Raw genomic sequence first — 20,671 nt, 5'->3', positions numbered from 1 at the left:
CTGTAGTCCCAGCTACTCGGGAGGCTGAGGCAGGAGAATGGCGTGAACCCGGGAGGTGGAGCTTGCAGTGAGCTGAGATCCGGCCACTGCACTCCAGCCTGGGGGACAGAGCGAGACTCCGTCTCAAAAAAAAAAAAAAAAAAAAAGAATCAGCTGAGAGTCCTATGATACCTTATAGGTCATTGTGATCTTTTAACAATAATAGTGGCAGGGTACAGTGGCTCACACCTGTAATCCCAACACTTTGGGAGGCTAAGGTGTATGGATCCCTTGAGCTCAGGAGTTTGAGACCAGCCTGGGCAACATAGTGAAACCCTGTCTCTACCAAAAATACAAAAATTAGCCAGGCATGCTAGCATGTGCCTGTAGTCCCACCTACTCGGGAGGCTGGGGTAGGAGTATCGTTTGAGCCCAGGAGGCAGAGGTTGCAGTGAGCCAAGATTGTGCCACTGGCTACTGCACTCCATCCTGGGCCACAGAGCAAGACCCTGTCTGGAAAAAAAAAAAAAGAATAAAGAAACAAAAGTATAATCTTTCAAGATTGGAAAATGAATAAAATATATGAGGAAATAAAGTCAGCAAGAATAGATTACTCTTTCAAGAAATCTGGTGACCTAAGAAAGCAGATATTAGGGGAGCAGCTTGAGTGGGTAGATAGAATTCATTACATAATGGAAATCACTTATTTAAGCCATCTAACTTTGTACAAGTCACTTAATAGCTGTAAAACAAGGATAATGCAGCCAGGCAGCGTGGCTCACGCCATAATCCCAGCACTTTGGGAGGCCAAGTAGGATGGATCATGAGGTCAGGAGACGGAAACCATCCTGGCTAACACGGTGAAACCCCGTCTCTACTAAAAATACAAAAAATTAGCCGAGCATGGTGGCGGGCGCCTGTAGTCCCAGCTACTCAGGAGGCTGAGGCAAGAGAATGGCGTGAACCTGGGAGGTGGAGCTTGCAGTGAGCCGAGATTGCATCACTGCACTCCAGCCTAGGCGACAGAGTGAGACTCCGTCTCAAAAAAAAAAGCAAGGATAATGCATGCTGTTTGATGGAGATGTTATAAAATTTGAATGAAATAATACATGCCAACTCAATTTAAAAACCATAGCTCTTCAAATTCACTATGCTTGCTATTACATTATTACAATCATTATTTACCTTTGCTTTAAGGTTTAGCATTGCAATCTGTTTTGTAAATTTATAGATTTCATGTTTCAGGATATCAGAAAAGTCAGAGCCTTAGTGATTGTTTTTTACTTCAGCTTAGATACCTGAAAGCCCTTTTTCATAATTCTGGGAATTAATTGTGGCTCTTGGAGTGACAACAGAAGAAACCCCCCAGATGACACTTATTAGCTGGAAAACCAAAATCATCTTTGACTTTGCTTTTTTTTTTTTTTTTTTTTTTTTTTGAGACGGAGTCTTGCTCTGTTGCCCAGGCTGGAGTAGTGCAGTGGCGTGATCTCGGCTCCCTGCAACCTCCACCTCCCGGATTCCAGCAATCTCCTGCCTCAGCCTCCCAAGTAGCTGGGATCACAGGCGTGTGCTACCACGCCCAACTGATTTTTGTATTTTTAGTAGAGACAGTGTTTCAGTTGGCCAAACTGGTCTCAAACTCCTGACCTCAGGTGATCTGCCCTTCTCGGCCTTCCAAAGTGCTGGGATTACAGGCATGAGCCACCCTGTCCAGCCAGCTTTTATTTTTTTAAGGGTTATAATTTGAAGGAGTTGAGTTTCTTCCCAATACTATAGCATTTTTTAAAAACTGGGTGAAATTCAGGCGTCTCTGGATGTAGATTTTGATAGGATTCAAGGCAATATCCCTGTGCCTCCAAATAACCTGAAAGAAACAGTGGCCCTTTTGAGAACATGCCCTTGGGAAAAGGCCTTGTATTATCTCTTCTTCAATCAGGAGGTGCTGGGAAGCAAATAAAAGTGCAAAGGGACCTCTAAGAATCTCTTTGGATATGTCTCTTCTAGCTTGCTTCTGACCAGTTCCAGGCACATAACTGTACATGTCAGTAGGATAATGGGCTGACTAAAAGAGAGGTTTGTTTTATTGTTTGACTTTGCTAGGGAGAAGACTGTGTTGTGTTTCATAATACTGATCTTTTTCTCATTACTAAATTACTTGCCTCCACTGTTTCCCAGGCCAGTTTGAATTTTGATGGTATACTTTCCAAGCACAGTAACTTTGCCAGCACAAGAGTATTATTTCACAGGGATACCACCACTGATTACAATGCTGCATATTATGTTTCAAGGATACTGAAACCTGGGTTCTCAGAGATCCATTTATATTTTCTCACCTTATCCCCCATAAATGGGAAAATCACTGGGAAATTATTGGGTGGAGAAATGCATTTAAATGGCCGTGAATTAGAATTGGTCATTAAGAAGGTACTAAAGGCAGAATGCTCTGTATAACCAACACTAAGGCAGAAGCATAAGAGGGCTCTGACTAAGTGGTATTTAAGAATTAATGAAGAAAGTGGGAGTAAGAGAAGGAAATGAGTTCAGAAAGGAAACAAGGAGGAGAGAGTTTGAGAAGGGAGAGATCATAAAGGCAGAGTGTGAAAAGATAGAGAACAGGAAGAAAAAAGCCACAACCAAGAACTATGAAAACAGAGTAAAGACAGACAGCCCTGTAATGAAAATGCTCAGGATACCACCAAATAGAAACTCCGTTTGTTTACTGCTAGTCATTGCAGCTGCTTCCACCCCAAAGTAATGAGAAGGGAGAGGTTTTTCTTTATGCCTGTGACCTTGATTTTGAAGCTTTGCCTCATATTGCTCTGGTCTGCCATAGTAGACATTAGCATATATCATTATATGCTTAGTCAGCCATTTTGTCTGAAAAATATACTTACCTTGAAATTACTCAGAGCCACATGCCCATATATAATTTATGAGTACTCTGTCAAGTCATGAATTCAAACTCAATGCAGAATGGGTTTTTAAATTCTAATATATTGTTACTTGCAATTCAGCTGACTGACTTAGTTGTTCTCCTTAGGGAGAGTGGAGGTTTTTTGGTTGGTTGGTGGGTTGGTTTTGCTTTTTTTTTTCCTTTCTGAGTTGCAGGTTTAAGTAGTTGCCCCCCTCCCACTTTTTTTGTTTTTTTTTTTTTTTTTTTTTTGGAGATAGGATCTTGCTTTGCCACCCAGGCTGAAGTGCGGTGGTAAGATCATGGCTCACTGCAGCCTTGAAATCCTGGGCTCAAGCAGTCCTCCTGCCTCAGCTTTCCGAGTAGCTGGGACTACAGACACGCACCACTAATTGGTGGTGCGTGTCTGGACTACAAACACGCACCACAAATTATGGCTAATTTGTCTTTTCTTTTTTCTTTTTTTCCTTTGGTAGAGATGGAATCTCACTATGTTGCCCAGGCTGGTCTTGGATTCCTGGGCTCAAGCAGTCTTCCTGCTTTGGCCTCCCAAAGTGTTGGTGTTACAGGCATCTGCCACTGCGCCCCAGCCTAAATTGCCCTTTCTGCAGTCTACTAGACCCTTAAAGCATCTCTTCTGGTTGCTCAGCCTGAAGAGAATTCTTATGAACTTGCCCTCTATTGTTTAGTGTGGTTCAACACATATTTGAGTGCCAGTTACATGCTGAGCACTGAGAAGAGAAAGATAAATAATATATTTATTTGACTTGCAACTTGTAGAATTTGACTTGCAAACTAATATATTCATGGTACTCTCCAAAAAGTACTATGACACAGGTATAAACAAGTGGCCATAGGAGGTGATGCTATAACAAACAACACTTTGGAGAATGGAATGTATGGCAGAGACTGGACTCAGTGTCTTCCTCCAGTAAGCCTTGATTTGCCCTCTTGACTTCTTCACCTGAGGCATATAGCAATTTGTTATACCTGCTGGCCTCCTGGTTGCCGGTTGATTTCCTGATCTTTATTAAACTATCCTTTCTGTTGACAGCCTTTCTTATCTCACCCTTCTCTGTTGTCCTTTTAACCTATTAATAGCTCATTAGAAAAAAAGTAATATTCCCCAGACCTATTTACAAAGCCTAAACTTTCTGTGTTCCTCAAAAATGTGTATGGGGATGGAAAGAGTTTTTGTTGTTGGAGGCAGGGTCTCACTCTGTTGCACAGGCTCTAGTGCGGTGGCACAGTCTTGCCCTCAGCCTCCCAAGTAGCTGGGATTAAAGGCACACACCACCACATGTAGCTAATTTTTGTTGTTGTTGTTGAGACATAGTCTCACTATATTGCCCAGGCTGGTATCAAACTCCTGGGTTCAAGCGATCCTCCTACCTTGGCCTCCTAAAGTGCTGGGATTACAAGCTTGAGCCACTACACCTGGCAAGACTTTTTATTGAACACTCACACAAGACTAAGACCTTGTCAAGAGCAAAAGTCTTATCTTACTCTTCCTGTTTCCTAGAACAATGCTGCTTAAACTATAGCTGGCAAAGAATTGGGTTTTTACTTCTAATCCTTCATAGACCAATATTTTTGTAAAATATAGTGAGATTCATTATTAGAAAAATAACATAAAACCAGGCCTGTGTGGCTCAAGCTTGTAATCCCAGCACTTTGGGAGGCCAAAGTGGGAGGATCACTTGAGCCCAGGAATTCAGGACCAGCCTGAGCAACACAGACTCTGTCTCAACCAAAAAAAAAAAATTAAAAATTATCCAGGCATGGTGGCACATGCCTGTAGTCCCAGCTACTCAGGAGGCTGAAGCAGGAAGATCATTTGAGCCCAGGAGTATGGGGTTACAGTGAGCTGTGATCACATCACTGCACCCCAGCCTAGGCAACAGAGTGAGACCCTGTCTCTAAAAAAAAAAAAAAAAAAAAAGGTTTTAAAAAATGACATAGGCCGGGCGCGGTGGCTCAAGCCTGTAATCCCAGCACTTTAGGAGGCCGAGACGGGCGGATCACGAGTTCAGGAGATCGAGACCATCCTGGCTAACACAATGAAACCCCGTCTCTACTAAAAATACAAAAAAATTAGCCGGGCGAGGTGGCGGGCGCCTGTAGTCCCAGCTACTCGGGAGGCTGAGGCAGGAGAATGGCGTAAACCCGGGAGGCGGAGCTTGCAGTGAGCTGAGATCCGGCCACTGCACTCCAGCCTGGGCGCCAGAGCGAGACTCCGTCTCAAAAAAAAAAAAAAAAGACATAAAAGTTTTTAAAAATTATTATTGAAATCAACAAATAAATTATCCTGCTGTATTATTACTAAAAACTTTAAACACGTGTCACAGGCTGGTAGCAAATGGATTTACAGACCAGGACCAGTCTGTGGGCCACATTCTGAGTGGTACAGCTGTGGAATCCCCAATATTTGCACCCGATACACAGTACCTCAATACATGTTTGTGCAATAAATACGTGAATGAGACAATTGGAATGATTATAGTAGTAGGCAAGGAAAAAAGGAGAATAGAAGCTCTCTTTGGAGAGTTGTAGGGAAATGATTAAGTGAGAAACTCAAGATTACTGCAATAATGCTGTCCTCCACATAAAACAAACTTTTTGTCATCATTCACTGTGAATACTGTTCCTTTGGCTCCCTAGCAAGACAGATAAATACTAATAAATCCCCTGTCTGAATTTATGCAAAATATAGTTTTGATCATGCTGAATATGTAAAACTTGCTCTAAATGACTGCACAAAGATGTCAACCTATTTATTTAAACTAGCTCTCATGAGCAGATCTATAGTCAGCTAGGATTAATTTCAAATATTGACAACTGCTCTTAGAACCAGTGCATTTTTCCATGTTGCGGTACGGACCATACCGCCAAATGCTTTCTCTGCCTACGATTTTCTTTTTTCTTTTTTTTTTTTTTAGTAGAGATGAGGTCTCACTACATTTCGCAGTCTGGTCTTGAACTCCTGGGCTCAGGTGATCCTCCTAGCTTGGCCTCCCAAAGTGCTGGGATTACAGGTGTGAGCCACTGCACCTAAGATCTCTGTCTGAGATTTTCTTGTTTCCTCTGTGTCCTCTCAGAAGATTAGCTGAATAGGGTAAGAAATATTTTTATGAAAAACTTTGAAACAAGCCTTCTGTGTCCATTAAGATAAGTTTGGGTTGCTTACAACACTACAAGTCTTCAGTTCTTAAAACCAAATTGTTAGGCCAGGCGCGGTGGCTCACACCTGTAATCCCGGCACTTTGAGAGGCCAAGGCAGGTGAATCACTTGAGGTCAGGAGTTCGAGACCAGCCTGGCCAACAGGGTGAAACCTTGTCCCTACTAAAAATACAAAAATTAGCTGGGCATGGTGGTGCCCACCTGTAATCCCAGCTATTCAGGAGGCTGAGGCAGGAGAATCACTTGAACCCAGGAGGCAGAGGTTGCAGTGAGCCGAGATTACACTATTGCACTCCAGCCTGGGCAACAGAGCAAGACTGTGTCTAAAAAGGAAAAAAAAAAAGTTAGTCCTTGAGTCTGCTTCAGATTAAAAAAAATATATCATGGTTTCATTCAAGGAATAGAAAAGAGGAGGTCTACTTTTTAATAGCCACACATATAGCTATACTCAATGGAGATCATTATTTTGAAATATTTAAGCTCACAACTTTTTTTTTTTTTTTTGAGACGGAGTCTCACTGTGTCGCCCAGGCTGGAGTGCAGTGGTGCGATCTCGGCTCACTGCAAGCTTCGCCTCCCGGGTTCACGCCATTCTCCCGCCTCAGCCTCCGAGTAGCTGGGACAACAGGCGCCCGCCACCACACCCAGCTAGTGTTTTTTTTTTTTGTATTTTTAGTAGAGACGGGGTTTCACCATGTTAGCCAGGATGGTCTCGATCTCCTGACCTCGTGATCCACCTGCCTCGGCCTCCCAAAGTGCTGGGATTACAGGCTTGAGCCACCGCGCCTGGCAAGCTCACAATATTTAAGTGCAAGTTACAACAGGGAAGTTTTGTTGTAAATGGAATTTTGTTTTCAATGTGGATCAGTACAAAGTCAATAACTCAATACATCATCTTCCTTCTCTACTAAGCATATCCCCAAGAGAACATTGTTAGGAAGGGCAAAAGGGCCATTTCCATGGTATGTTTGAGGGAGTCTGCTTGTCTTTTTCACACTCTCATCAGTTCTCTCAGCTCTTCTAGCCCTGGAAGAATGTCGTCACAAAGGCACCCAGGACTCTGCAGTTCCCTGGAGCCTTTCTGTTCCCAAGGGTATGTAGTGTGAACAGACCTCTGCCTGAATGTTAGCTATATTATTTAGCAGCTGTGAATTCCTGAGAAAGATACTTGACTGCTGGGAGCACCACTATTTTATGTGGGTATGAGTATTAAATAAGATTGAAAAATAAAAAAGAGGGGCTGTTAGCACAGCACGTGACATATATATTGAAAGTGGGTACTCAAATATTAGCTCTTTTACCCCGCCTCTTCTTTCTTTGAGGACTACCTTTAAACTATGAATATAGCTAAATGCCAGATAAGGCTGGAAATATTGTTCACCTTTGCCCTGGCCTTATACTGTCTGCAGTTAAGTTAAACAAGACTGTTAGAAAGCTAGCCCTGAGAAATGCAAAATAGTTAAGACTTTATCTGTCTGCATTGATTATGAACCATAGGTTAAGAAGTATTGATTTATAGCCATTGTTGGGCTAATACAATGAATGTGATTTCCCTTTAGCCTTTGGAGATTTTATAGAAATGGTCTCAGAAGAGAGACCACAACCTTAGTCTTAGACTCATTTCTGTCTCCATTCTAATGTATTCATGGACCAAGTTATCAGGCAACACTCTATCACTTGAATATGGAAGAGATCATTCTCTCAACTGATATTAGATCCATTAGCTGGACATTGTTATAGCTTTATCCCCTTTATTATATAAATTGATGTGGTTCAGTAATTTCTGGAAAACTTGCCTGAGCTAGAAAATAGTGTCAGTAGGCTTGCAGCATGTCCTTTTTATAAATATGCCTTTTAACCACTAAGGGTATATTAAAAAGTTTAAAAATCAAGGGCCCCAAAAGTATAGGGGTTTTGACCTGTGGAATACACTAGCAGCATAATCTGATCTGGCATCTTGTATCCTGGAGCATTTGGAAATGCCTTTCTAATCTCATGTCCTAGAGGAACTACTTGTCTTGTACCATAAGTGTAGGGATCATGACTTATTCATCTTATATCCCTCAGTCTCTCCCTGGTACAAATTGGTTATGCAGGATAGTTGGAGGTGTCATATAAAGTTAAAAATCATGGATGTTAGAATCAGGCAGTCAAAAACCAACTTGACCACTTATTGGCTTTGTGACCTTTGAGCAATGAAATGAAGCAAAAACTTACCATCCTCAAACCACAGATTCCTCATCCATGTAAGAGCTATAATAATAATGCCTATTTCATAGGGTTATGTGGATTAATTTATACGTGAATAATATCTAAATTATTAGGACAGTATCTAGTACTCAGTACATCTTAGCCATCATCATTGTACAGTAAATAGATACTGAATGTGAAGACTGCATACATTTCTGCCAGAGTTTCGTATACCTAAGTGATGTGTAACACAAATCATGTGACAACAGAATTCTTTCCATATCTTGGTAAAGTCTTTCCCTTACTTTCTTGTATTGATTTAAACAGAAATTTACTTGGATGTGACCCCTTTGATAAGGACTAGCTGATAAAGTATACCAGCTGATTCAAATAATTGCTCCAACTAATTTACATGAAGGTTTTCCTGTTTTATTGTTCTTAGAAATTATTTTGAAGGTATGAAAGTCTGGTAGTGACTTATGAATATCTTTACATTAAATGTTTACCTTATTGTTCTAAGAAATACTAAACATTTCTCATTTCTACGTGAAGGCCCTCAGGAGAAAAACACTTTTTTCCCCTGTTTTGGGGGCTATATCTCTAGCCTGCCTGTAAGTTTAGAAATTCCCAGAAGGATATTGCCAAGAATCTGCAAAGGGATGCCATGTTTGAGCTTCTTGCCATTCTCATTGCTTACAAAGAGAAGCATTTGGGCAGTAATTCACTGTTTGTTGTTAGTTCCTAAAGCACTGCCAGGGGAGACTTATACTCCTGGGGTCTCTTCATGTCTCCAGGAGGGAGTTGATGGAAGTTGGTTATTAATCTACACCAACTTCAGTTTATTAGCTTTTCTGCTTCCCAAACATGTTTTTGGCAGAGAAGTAGATTCCACAGATCCCTTTATAGTGCTTTTCTATCCCTTTCCAGCACTGTAGCCAAGGGTTTATTTTTTCCATAACAATTTTTTAGACATTTGATCTTTTTCTCTCACTGCCTACTCCTCTTCTCCCCCATGTTTGCTTGCTTTCCTTTGTACACACGAATACATAAGCTCCAATGGCTGTTTTTCCCCCTAAAAAATGTGTTGTTCCAAACCTTTCCAATCTCCAAAATCTTATTTCCTAGAAATATCTTTTTCCCTTTTTTTCCCTTTAAAATTGCTTTTTTTTTTTTTTTTTTTTTTCATTTTGAGACAGGGTCTCACTGTGTCGCCTGGGCTGGAATGCAGTGGCATGAACCCAGCTCACTGCAGCCTTGACAACTGGGCCCATGCAATCCTCCCACCTCAGTTTCCCGAGTAGCTGGGACTACAGGCATGCACCATCATGCGCAGCTAATTTTTTTTATTTTTATTTTTTTTAATAGAGATGAGGTCTCCCTATGTTACCCAGGCTGGTCTCGAACTCCTGGCCTCAAGCAGTCTTCCTGCCTCAGCCTCCCAAAGTGCTGGGACTACAAGCATGAGCCACCATGCCTGGCCTAGAAACATCTTTTAATTCCCAGCCTTAACCCTCTGTTCATCTATTGTAGACCACCTCTCCCTGTGTGCTTGTGTAGAGTATGGGCTTTAGTGGCTATAATTTTTTTCTTTTCACTCTTTATGAGAGTTTTCTTTTCTAGTAGCCTAAAACTACTCAAAGGATGGTCCCTGGGGCAGTAGCATTGCCACCATCTGGGAGCTGGTTAGAAATGCAGAATCTCAGGTCCCAACCCAACCTACTGAACCAGAATCTGTGTTTTAACAAGATCTCCAGATGATTGGTATGCAAATAAAAATTTAAGAAATCCCTGTTGTAAATCACCTTTTGCTCAAGGGTCAGGGATTAGGGGACACTTTGTCAAGTAGTGGTTCTCCACCCTGGCTTCAGTGGAATCACTTGGGGAACTCTGAAAAATAGTGATGCCTGGGTTCCATCTCCAGAGATTCTAATTGGTCTGAAAGGTCAGGTCCGGGAATCAGGAGTTTTAGAAGTTCCCCCCAAGTGATTCTGATAGTCAGCCAAGGCTGAGAACCACTATTGTATGTGATTCTTATAATTTGCCCTAGCTTCTTAGAATACAAGGTATATATAAGTTGATGTGGCCAGATGCAGTGGCTCGTGCCTATAATCCCAGCACTTTGGGAGGCCAAGGTAGGGGCATCACTTGAGCCCAGGAGTTTGAGACCTGCCTAGGCAACATAGTGAGACCTTGTCTCTACAAAAAAAAAAAAAAAAAAAAAAATTAGCTGGGGGTGCCTGTAGTCCTAGCTACTCAGGAGGCCAAGCCAGGAGGATCCCTCGAACCCAACAGTTTGAAGCTACAGTAAGCCATGTGCACTACTGCACTGTCTACCTACCTATCTGTCTGTCTGTCTAAGATGCCGTTTTAGACAGACAGACAGGTTAGGTAGGTAGGTAGATAGGCAAAGCTAATAACTAAAAAACTCCTTTACAGTTACATTTATTGGGGAGAAGCATATTTGCATTAAAAATGAGAAATATGGCTGGGCACGGTGGCTCAAGCCTGTAATCCCAGCACTTTGGGAGGCCTAGACTGGCTTATCACGAGGTCGGGAGATCGAGACCATCCTGGCTAACATGGTGAAACCCTGTCTGTACTAAAAAGTACAAAAAACTAGCCGGGCGAGGTGGCGGGCGCCTGTAGTCCCAGCTATTTGGGAGGCGGAGGCAGGAGAATGGCCTAAACCCAGGAGGCAGAGCCTGCAGTGAGCTGAGATCCGGCTACTGCACTCCAGCCTGGGCGACAGAGCGAGACTCAGTCTCAAAAAAAAAAAAAAAAAAATTAGAAATATATACATCAAAATATTAAACCCAGTAATCTCTGGGTTATAAGATTACAGTTATTTCTGTTTTGTCCTTTTTTTTTTTTTTTTTTTTTTTTGAGACGGAGTCTCGCTCTGTCACCCAGGCTGGAGTGCAGTGGCCGGATCTCAGCTCACTGCAAGCTCTGCCTCCCGGGTTCACGCCATTCTCCTGCCTCAGCCTCCCGAGTAGCTGGGACTATAGGCGCCCGCCACCTCGCCCGGCTAGTTTTTTGTATTTTTTAGTAGAGACGGGGTTTCACCGTGTTAGCCAGGATGGTCTCGATCTCCTGACCTCGTGATCCGCCCGTCTCGGCCTCCCAAAGTGCTAGGATTACAGGCGTGAGCCACCGCGCCCGGCCTTCAGGACTCTTTTTTTTTTTTTTTTTTTTTTTTTGAGACGGAGTCTCGCTCTGTCACCCAGGCTGGAGTGCAGTGGCCGGATCTCAGCTCACTGCAAGCTCCGCCTCCCGGGTTCACGCCATTCTCCGGCCTCAGCCTCCCAAGTAGCTGGGACTACAGGCGCCCGCCACCTCGCCCGGCTAGTTTTTTTTGTATTTCTTAATAGAGACGGGGTTTCACCGTGTTAGCCAGGATGGTCTCGATCTCCTGACCTCGTGATCCGCCCGTCTCAGCCTCCCAAAGTGCTGGGATTACAGGCTTGAGCCACCGCGCCCGGCTGTTTTGTCCTTTGTTTTCTTTTTTTTAAGGGGCCATGCTTATCTTCTCTGTATCATTCCAATTTTAGTGTATGTGCTGCCCAAGCAAGCACTGTCCTCTATTTTCCAAACTTTCTATAACAGTCATTCCTTTGGTAAAGGAAATATATGTGTAAATATAATTTTTAATAACTGTGATCACATTATACATGTTTTGTAAACTGCTTTTTAATTAAAAAAGATTCTTCCTGTTCACATATCAATACATTATGAACATACCATTAAACATTATTAATTAGGCTTTTATATTGTTTAAAGTGAATCCTGGCCGGGCGCGGTGGCTCAAGCTTGTAATCCCAGCACTTTGGGAGGCCGAGACGGGCGGATCACGAGGTCAGGAGATCGAGACCATCCTGGCTGACACGGTGAAACCCCGTCTCTACTAAAAAGAAATACAAAAAAAACTAGCCGGGCGAGGTGGCGGGCGCCTGTAGTCCCAGCTACTCGGGAGGCTGAGGCAGGAGAATGGCGTGAACCCGGGAGGCAGAGCTTGCAGTGAGCCGAGATCTGGCCACTGCACTCCAGCCTGGGCGGCAGAGCGAGACTCCGTCTCAAAAATAAATAAATAAATAAATAAATAAATAAATAAATAAAGTGAATCCTGACCCAGGATAACTGAATTTTTACCTTAATTTTATTTACATACTGATATGAGGTTTTTAAGAAATTGACTGTTTAGCCAGGAGCAGTGGCTCACACCTGTAACCCCAGTACTTTGGGAGGCTGAGGCGGGCAGATCACCTGAGGTCAGGAGTTCGAGACTAGCCTGGCCAAGATGGTGAAACCCTGTCTCTACTAAAAATACAAAAATTAGCTGGGCGTGGTCGCACGCCCCCCTAATGCCACCTACTGGGGAGGCTGAGGCAGGAGAATTGCTTGAACCTGGGAGGCGGAGGTTGCAGTGAGCCTAGATCATGCCATTTGTACTCCAGGAGCCTGGGCAACAAAAGCAAAACTCCATCTAAAGAAAAAAAATAAATTGTTTAATTCTTGAAACTTTCAGTGTTTGGAAATTGTCCTGGTCCACAGGAGGGGACATGTTTAAAAGGAGATGTCTGTTGGGAGGCCGAGTTGCTTAAGCCCAGGAGTTCAAAACCAGCCTGGGCAACATGGCGAAACCCTGTCTCTACTAAATATATAAAAAATTAGCCAGGTGTGGTGGTGCACATCTGTAGTCCCACATACTCAGGAGGCTGAGGTGGGAGGATCACCTGAGCCTAGGAAGTTGAGGTTGCAGTGAGCTGTGATCGTACCACTGTACTCCAATCTGGGCAATGGGAGTGAGACCCTGTCTCAAAAAAAGAAAAGATATCTGGAAGTGAGGTTAGATCAGCCCTTCTCTAAGGCTTTTACAACAATAGTAAATTGAATACTATCTTTTTTTTTTTTTTTTTTTTTTTTGAGCACTTAAACCTAACACACAAGCTTGACTTCACTTTCTCAGAAGATGCTTCACCACAGGGAATTCTTAATGATGTTTGGATTGCAACCTATGGCTGGAATTATATTTCTTTTTTTTTTTTTTTTTTTTTTTTTGAGACGGAGTCTCACGCTGTTGCCCAGGCTGGAGTGCAGTGGCGCGATCTCGGCTCACTGCAAGCTCCGCCTCCCGGGTTCCCGCCATTCTCCTGCCTCAGCCTCCTGAGTAGCTGGGACTACAGGCGCCCGCCACCGCGCCCGGCTAATTTTTTGTATTTTTAGTAGAGACGGGGTTTCACTGTGGTCTCGATCTCCTGACCTTGTGATCCGCCCGCCTCGGCCTCCCAAAGTGCTGGGATTACAGGCTTGAGCCACCGCGCCCGGCCTTGGAATTATATTTCTAAACTTTCTCTTTAAATCTTTGGTTTAGGGCCAGGTGTGGTGGCTCATGCCTATAATCTCAACACTTTGGGAGGCCAAGGTAGGTGGATCACTTGAGGCCAGGAGATAAGAGATCAGCCTAGAACAACGGAGGGAGACCCTGTCTCTCAAAAAAACAAAACAAAACAAAAAAAAACAAGCTGGGTGTAGTAGTTTGCACCCGTGGTCCTAGCTTCCCAAGAAGCTGAGGTGGGAAGAATCGCTGGCACCCAGGAGTTCAAAGCTGCAGTGAGCTTCATTTGTGCCATTGCACTCCAGCCTGTCTTTAATAAATAAAGGAACCATTGATTTGGTTGGAATTGTACTTCAAGACACCAGTATATCTTTACAGTTTGAGTTTCCTCTGCATTAATGTGTACATTATGATATGGAAAGCTGGAAAATCCTTAGAGCAACATCTTGTAAACCTCAGTGGTGTATGATGGCCAAGCTATGTTGTAATCAAATAAAGTCAAGTATATCTTCTTTCCCAAACCTTTGGGAATAAATACCACTCCAACAACTTCAACAAAAGAAATGATCTGCCCCCAAAACTGTTCTGTTCTTGCCCCAGTCTGCTTGCATTATAGGGGAAGAGAGTAATTTTGCTAATGGTCTCTTTATGATGAAAAGGAAAGAGAGATGTTCTTTAATTAGGGAACTTTTATAAAGATACACAGTGGCTTATTCTGCAGGAGAAAAGCTCTGTCGTCATATTTTTACCTCTTTTAAACATTTCTCTACCAGAATCTGTATATAAAAGTTTCAGAAATGCACAGGTTTTATTTTCAGAGAAATAGGCTTTATATATGTTTTTTTTTTGTTTGTTTGTTTTTTGTTTTTTTTTTGAGATGGAGTTTTGCTCTTGTTGCCCAGGCTGGAGTGCAATGGCACGATCTCGGCTCACTGCAACCTCTGCCTCCCAGATTCAAGTGGTTCTCCTGCCTCAGCCTCCTGAGTAGCTGGGATTACAGGCATGCGCCACCAGCTGATTTTGTATTTTTAGTAGAGACGGGGTTTCTCCATGTTGGTCAGGCTGGTCTCAAACTCCCGACCTCAGGTGATCCACCCGCCTCAGCTTCCCAAAGTGCTGGGATTACAGGTGTGAGCCACCACACCGGGCCTAGGCCTAATATTTTATTTACAGAGTTGAATTCTAACTGAGCTTTTAAACTTAGCATTCTTGAGAAGAAAGATTACAAGGCACGTCATGACCTAAAGTCTTCAGAAGTTGTACCTATTGGTACCTAAAGGATGTAGGTTCCTTTGAGTAGTGTTTGATCTGAGTTTGTGCCTTAACCTGAGACTATGGCCCCATTGACTTTGGCTATCTTGTCTGGGTATGCAAATCGGGAAGAGATGAGACACCTGGGTGTGGCACAGTGCTGAAAAATGATATAAGTTAGTGAGTGGATATTCAGCTTCAGAAGCATGTTTTAGACACTGATATTTATCTTATCTCACAAGGCCTTCGCAAGCTGAAGATGGTACTTTGTACAAGCCTGCATTATAGATAGTCCTTCTCATATTGCATTGCAATTATTCTTTTACCTGGTGGTTTCCCTACCTGGAGAAGAACTCCAGGGACCAGTGCAGAAACCGTGTCTTATTAATCATAGTATATCCTGGCCCTGAGCCTAACACTCATAAGTGTTCAGTAAATGTTGGGCAAATGAAATGTCCAATTCAGCTTTCTTATAATCTAAAACGGTCATATACAAATCCAGATTAATTTGACCTTTGTTTTTTCTTTTATACCAATTATGTGATGATCATTACTTAATATCAATAAGTCTTTACACTACTGTACTTAACTAGTCTTTTTTTAAAAGTGTAGAACAACTGTGAAGTTGGTAACTATTCTGCAGGAAAGATGGAGGAAAATAATTAAGAAACTTTAAACCTAAAATTATATCAAAATTTGAGGACTAGATTTTTTTTTTTTTTTTTTTTTTTTTTTGAGACAGGGTCTCATGCTGTGGCCCAGGCTGGAGTACAGTGGTGCATTCTCGGCTTCAGTCTTTGCCTCCTGGGCTCAAGCAGTCCTCCCACCTCAGCCTCCCAAGTAACTGGGACTACAAGCGCATGCTACTATGCCAGGCTAATTTTTGTGTTTTTTGTAGAGATGGAGTTTCATCATGTTGTCCAGGCTGGTCTTGAATTCCTGAGCTCAAGGAATTCACCCTCCTTGGCCTCCCAAAGTGCTGGAATGATAGGCATCAACCACCATGCCCAGCCAGATTTTTTAATTTTTTTTATTTTTAGAGACAGGGTCTCACTCTGCCACCCATACTGGTGGGCAGTGGCACTATCATAGCTCAGTGCAGCTGTGGAACTCTGAGACTCAAGCAATCCTTCCACCTCGGCCTTCCAAAGTGCTGGAATTACAGGCATAAACCACTGTACCTACCCAAGGATTAGATTTTTAGACTTGATTTATCTGACGATGTATGTATACTATACTTACTGCCTGTCAGGATAGTACCTTGACTCTTAAATAAGATATGAAAACACAAAATTAAAGAATATTTCTTGGGCTGGGCACAATGGCTCACACCTGAAATCCCAGCACTTTGGGAGGCTGAGCCAGGTGGATCACAAGGTCAAGAGTTCGAGACCAGCCGGGCCAACATGGTGAAACCCCATTTCTACTAAAAACACAAAAATTAGCTGGGCATGGTGGTGCATGCCTGTAATCCCAGCTACTCTGGAGGCTGAGGCAGGAGAGTCTCTTGAACCCAGGAGGCAGAGGTTGCAGTGAGCCAAGATCACACCATTGCACTCCAGCCTGGGCGACAGAGCAAGACTCCATCTCAGAAAAAAAAATAATAGGGCCGGGCGCGGTGGCTCAAGCCTGTAATCCCAGCACTTTGGGAGGCCGAGACGGGCGGATCACGAGGTCAGGAGATCGAGACCATCCTGGTGAACACGGTGAAACCCTGTCTCTACTAAAAAATACAAAAAACTAGCCGGGCGAGGTGGCGGGCGCCTGTAGTCCCAGCTACTCGGGAGGCTGAGGCAGGAGAATGGCGTAAACCTGGGAGGCGGAGCTTGCAGTGAGCTGAGATCCAGCCACTGCACTCCAGCCCGGGCTACAGAGCGAGACTCCGTCTCAAAAAAAAAAAAAAAAAATAATAATAATAATAATAATAATATGTCTCTGGGCCTGGTGTGGTGGCTCACACCTGTAATCCCAGCACTTTGGGAGGCCAGGACAGAGGATCCCTTGAGGTCAAGAGATCAAACCCAGTGTGGGAAACATAGCAAGACTCTCTGTTTTTTATATATATATATATATATTTCACTGGCCACAAATGCTAATATATTCAGTAAATTAAATGAGTGAGATACATGTTTCATTTTTGGATACGTAGCAAAGTTATTGCCCTAGAGTTTTCTTTTGGTTTCTTAACCATTAGTCAAAAACTATCTGTAGTTGTCAGCTTGGAATTTGTTCATCCTAAGTAATAGTTTTTTTATTTTTAAAAAGTGAGGCTGGGCAAGGTGGCCCATGCCTATAATTCCAATGCTTTGGGGAGGTCAAGGTAGGAGGATCGCTTTAGCCTAGGAGTTTGAGACCAGCCTGGACAACATAGTAAGATCCTGTCTCTACAACAAATTGGGTGCAGTAGCACATGCTTGTAGCCCCAGCTACTCAGGAGGCTAAGGTGGAAGATCGCTTGAGCCCGAGAGTCCAAGGCTGCAGTGAGCTGGGATCACACTACTGCACTCCAGCCTAGGTGACAGTGTGAGACCTGTCTCAAAAAATACATATGTATACGATTTAAGATTGGTCCAGAATATATACTACATTTCAGTATGTGCCAAATTGCTATTTAAAATGAGTTCCAGCCAGGCACCGTAGCTCCCGCCTATAATCCCAGCACTTTGGGAGACTGAGGCAGGTGAACTGCTTGAGCTCAGGAGTTTGCAACCAGCCTGGGCAACATGGCAAAACCCCATCTCTACCAAAAAAAAAAAAACAAAAAAATTTTTTTTAAGATGGAGTCTCGCTCTGTTGCCCAGGCTGGAGTGCAGTGGCACAATCTCAGCTCACTGCAACCTCCACCTCCCGGGTTCAAGCAGTTCTTGTGCCTCAGCCTCCCAAGTAGCTTGGATCACAGGCATCTGCTACCACGCCCAGCTATTTTTGTATTTTTAGTAGAGATGGGGTTTCACCATGTTGATTAGGCTGGTCTCGAACTCCTGACCTCAGGTAATCCACCCGCCTCAGCCTCCCAAAGTGCTGGAATTACAGGCATGAGCCACTGCACCCAGCCAAAAAAAATTTTTTTAAAAGATCAAGGGGCCACACATGTCCAGGCTGGATATAATGGCTCACGCCTGTAATCCCAGCACTTCGGGAGGCCAAGACAGGTAGATCATCTGAGGTCAGGAGTTCAAGACCAGCCTGGCCAGCATGGCAAAACTCCATCTCTACCAAAAATACAAAAATGAGCTGGGCATGGTGGCAGGGGTTGTAATCCCACCTACTTAGGAGGCTGAGGCAGGAGAATCGCTTCAGCCTGGGAGGCAGAGGTTACAGTGAGCTGAGATCACACCACTGCATTCCAGCCTAGGTGACAGAGTGAGATTCCATCTCAAAAAAAAAAAAAAAAAAAAAACCAGCAGAAAAAAAAAGTCAACCAAAAGTATTGCCTGCATCTTTATCCCACTATTTCCCAGCTCTTTAATATTAAGGTTTTTAATATCTGTAAAACTTAGTTTTCTCATCCAGAAAATGAAGTAATAGATGTAATGAGACCCAATTCACAGGATTTTATATATGTAAAGCCCCTAATACAGGGCTTGGCACACTGACTGTAATGACATGAAGTCAAGTATGAGGAAACAACACCTAAATATTAAAAGTTTAAATGTAAGAGAAAAATAATAGTGCACAAAAGCTAGTAAGAAAGCCTATATAACCAGAGAAAAGAGTACATTTGGACAATATTAATACTAATCTAGTGAGTACTTACTGTGTTCCAGATGTTCTGTTATTTTTATACATGGCATCTTATTGAATCTTCACAAAAAATCATGTCTTTATTACATTACAGAGTTGAGGCAAACTAAGCCATAAGAAAGCCCACGACCACTTAACTGTTTTTTTGTTTTTTTGTTTTTTTGTTTTTTGTTTTTGAGACGGAGTCTCGCTGTGTCTCCCAGACTGGAGTGCAGTGGCACGATCTCGGCTCACTGCAAGCTCCACCTCCTGGTTCACGCCATTCTCCTGCCTCAGCCTCCCGAGTAGCTGTGACTACAGGCGCCTGCCACCATGCCCGGCTAATTTTTTGTATTTTTAGTAGAGACGGGGTTTCACCGTGTTAGCAAGGATGGTCTCGATCTCCTGACCTCATGATCCACCGGCCTCGGCCTCCCAAAGTGCTGGGATTACAGGCGTGAGCCACTGCACCCGGCCAATTTTGGTTTTTTAAGAGGTTCACTATCTAAATGGGGTATGATCTTTAGAAGCTATCACCTAACATGACTCAAACTCTTTCCTGTCACAATGAAGCCCCTGACCAATAATGGATGTGCTATACCTTAAAAATTCCAGTGAATAGCTGGGCTCGGTATCTCATGCCTGTAATCCCAGCACTTTGGGGAGGCTGAGGCAGGTGGATTGCTTGAGCTTAGGAGCTCAAGACCAGCCTCGACAACATGGTAAAACCCCATCTCTACAAAAAATACAAAAATTAGCTGGGTGTGATGGTGTGCGCCTGTAGTCCCAGCTACCTGGGAGGCTGAGGTGAGAGGATCACCTGAGCCTGGGGAGGTAGAGGCTGCAGTGAGCCCTGATGGTACCACTGCACACCAGCCTGGGTGACAGAGTGAGACCCTGTCTCAAAAAAAAAAAATTAAAGGAATTCCATGGCCGGGTGCAGTGGCTCATGCCTGTGGTTGATTTTTTTTCTTCTTCTTCTTTTTTTGGGATAGAGTCTCACTCTGTCGCCCAGGCTGGAGTGCAGTGGCATGATCTCAGCTCACTGCAACCTTTGCCTCCCTGGTTCAGGTGATTCTCCCACCTCAGCCTCCCGAGTAGCTGGGATTGCAGGCACCCACCATCATCATGCCTGGCTAATTTTTGTGTTTTCATAGAGATGGGGTTTCACCATGTTGACCAAGCTGATCTTGAACTCCTGACCTCAAGTGATCCCGCCCACCTCTGCCTCCCAAAGTGCTGGGATTGCAGACTGGGCGTGAATCACTTTCATAAGCATTCAGCTTCCCCAGAATTGGGAGCCTATGACTGAAATCAGAATTGTCATTGGTTTGAGCACTTTGGTGCTTATAGAAGTGCTTAAGACTTAGTTTTTCTGGGTCTTTTTACAAATAAGTTGTTCTTTATTTCATTACCAAAAAAAAGCACTGTAATTTTTAAAATTTATAATAGCGATATCTTTGTCATTTCGGGCTGCTGTAACAAAGTGCCAAAGACTGGGTGGCTTATATACAACAGAAACATTTCTCACAGTTCTGGAGGTTAGAAGTCTGAGATCAGGGTACCAGCATGTTCAGGTTTTGGTGAGAGCCTTCTTCCAGGTTGCAGACTATTGTTTTCTCATATCCTCATGTGGTTCAAAGAGAAGAGAAAGCTCTCTAGGGTCCCTTTTGTAGGGCAGTGATCCCATTCATGAAGGTTCCACCCTCATGGCCTCATCACCTCCCAAAGCCCCACCTCCTAATACCATCACATTGGGGGTTAGGATTTCATGTATGAATTCGGAGGGGACATAAACATTTAGTTCATTGTAAGAAATAAGGGTAAAATTTAGTCTTTGGAAGAAAGGATAAGGTGATAGCAGAGCAAAAAGAAGATTATCCTTTTATTGTTCCTCTGTAACCTTGGCCAGGGCACTTAACTAGTCTATTATCTTTCTCTTAGTCTCATTACACAATGAGAAACTGCCATTCTTTGGAATAAGTTTTGCTGCATGGCATTAATGGCGTTCTCATATGAAAAAAAGACAAAAGCAGGCTGGTCGTGGTGGCTCATGCCTGTGATGCCAACACTTTGGGAGGCCAAGGCAGGTGGATCA

The 20,671-nt window shown here is 43.3% G+C and overlaps 1 protein-coding gene and 1 pseudogene across 4 annotated transcripts in view; one reads left to right on the top strand and one right to left on the bottom strand.

Annotated features, from left to right (window-relative positions):
• LOC105473925 (phosphodiesterase 6D) overlaps positions 1-20,671 on the top strand; it is a 57,488-nt gene that overhangs the window by 14,022 nt on the left and 22,795 nt on the right. The window lies entirely within an intron of this gene.
• Positions 11,776-11,839, bottom strand: LOC112425240 (U6 spliceosomal RNA; annotated as a pseudogene).

The sequence above is a fragment of the Macaca nemestrina genome, chromosome 11, assembly GCF_043159975.1.
Source record: "Macaca nemestrina isolate mMacNem1 chromosome 11, mMacNem.hap1, whole genome shotgun sequence".
NCBI classification, from domain to species: Eukaryota; Metazoa; Chordata; class Mammalia; order Primates; family Cercopithecidae; genus Macaca; species Macaca nemestrina.
The sequence above is the reverse complement of the archived record's forward strand: the minus strand, read 5'-3'. Positions and strand labels throughout refer to the sequence as shown.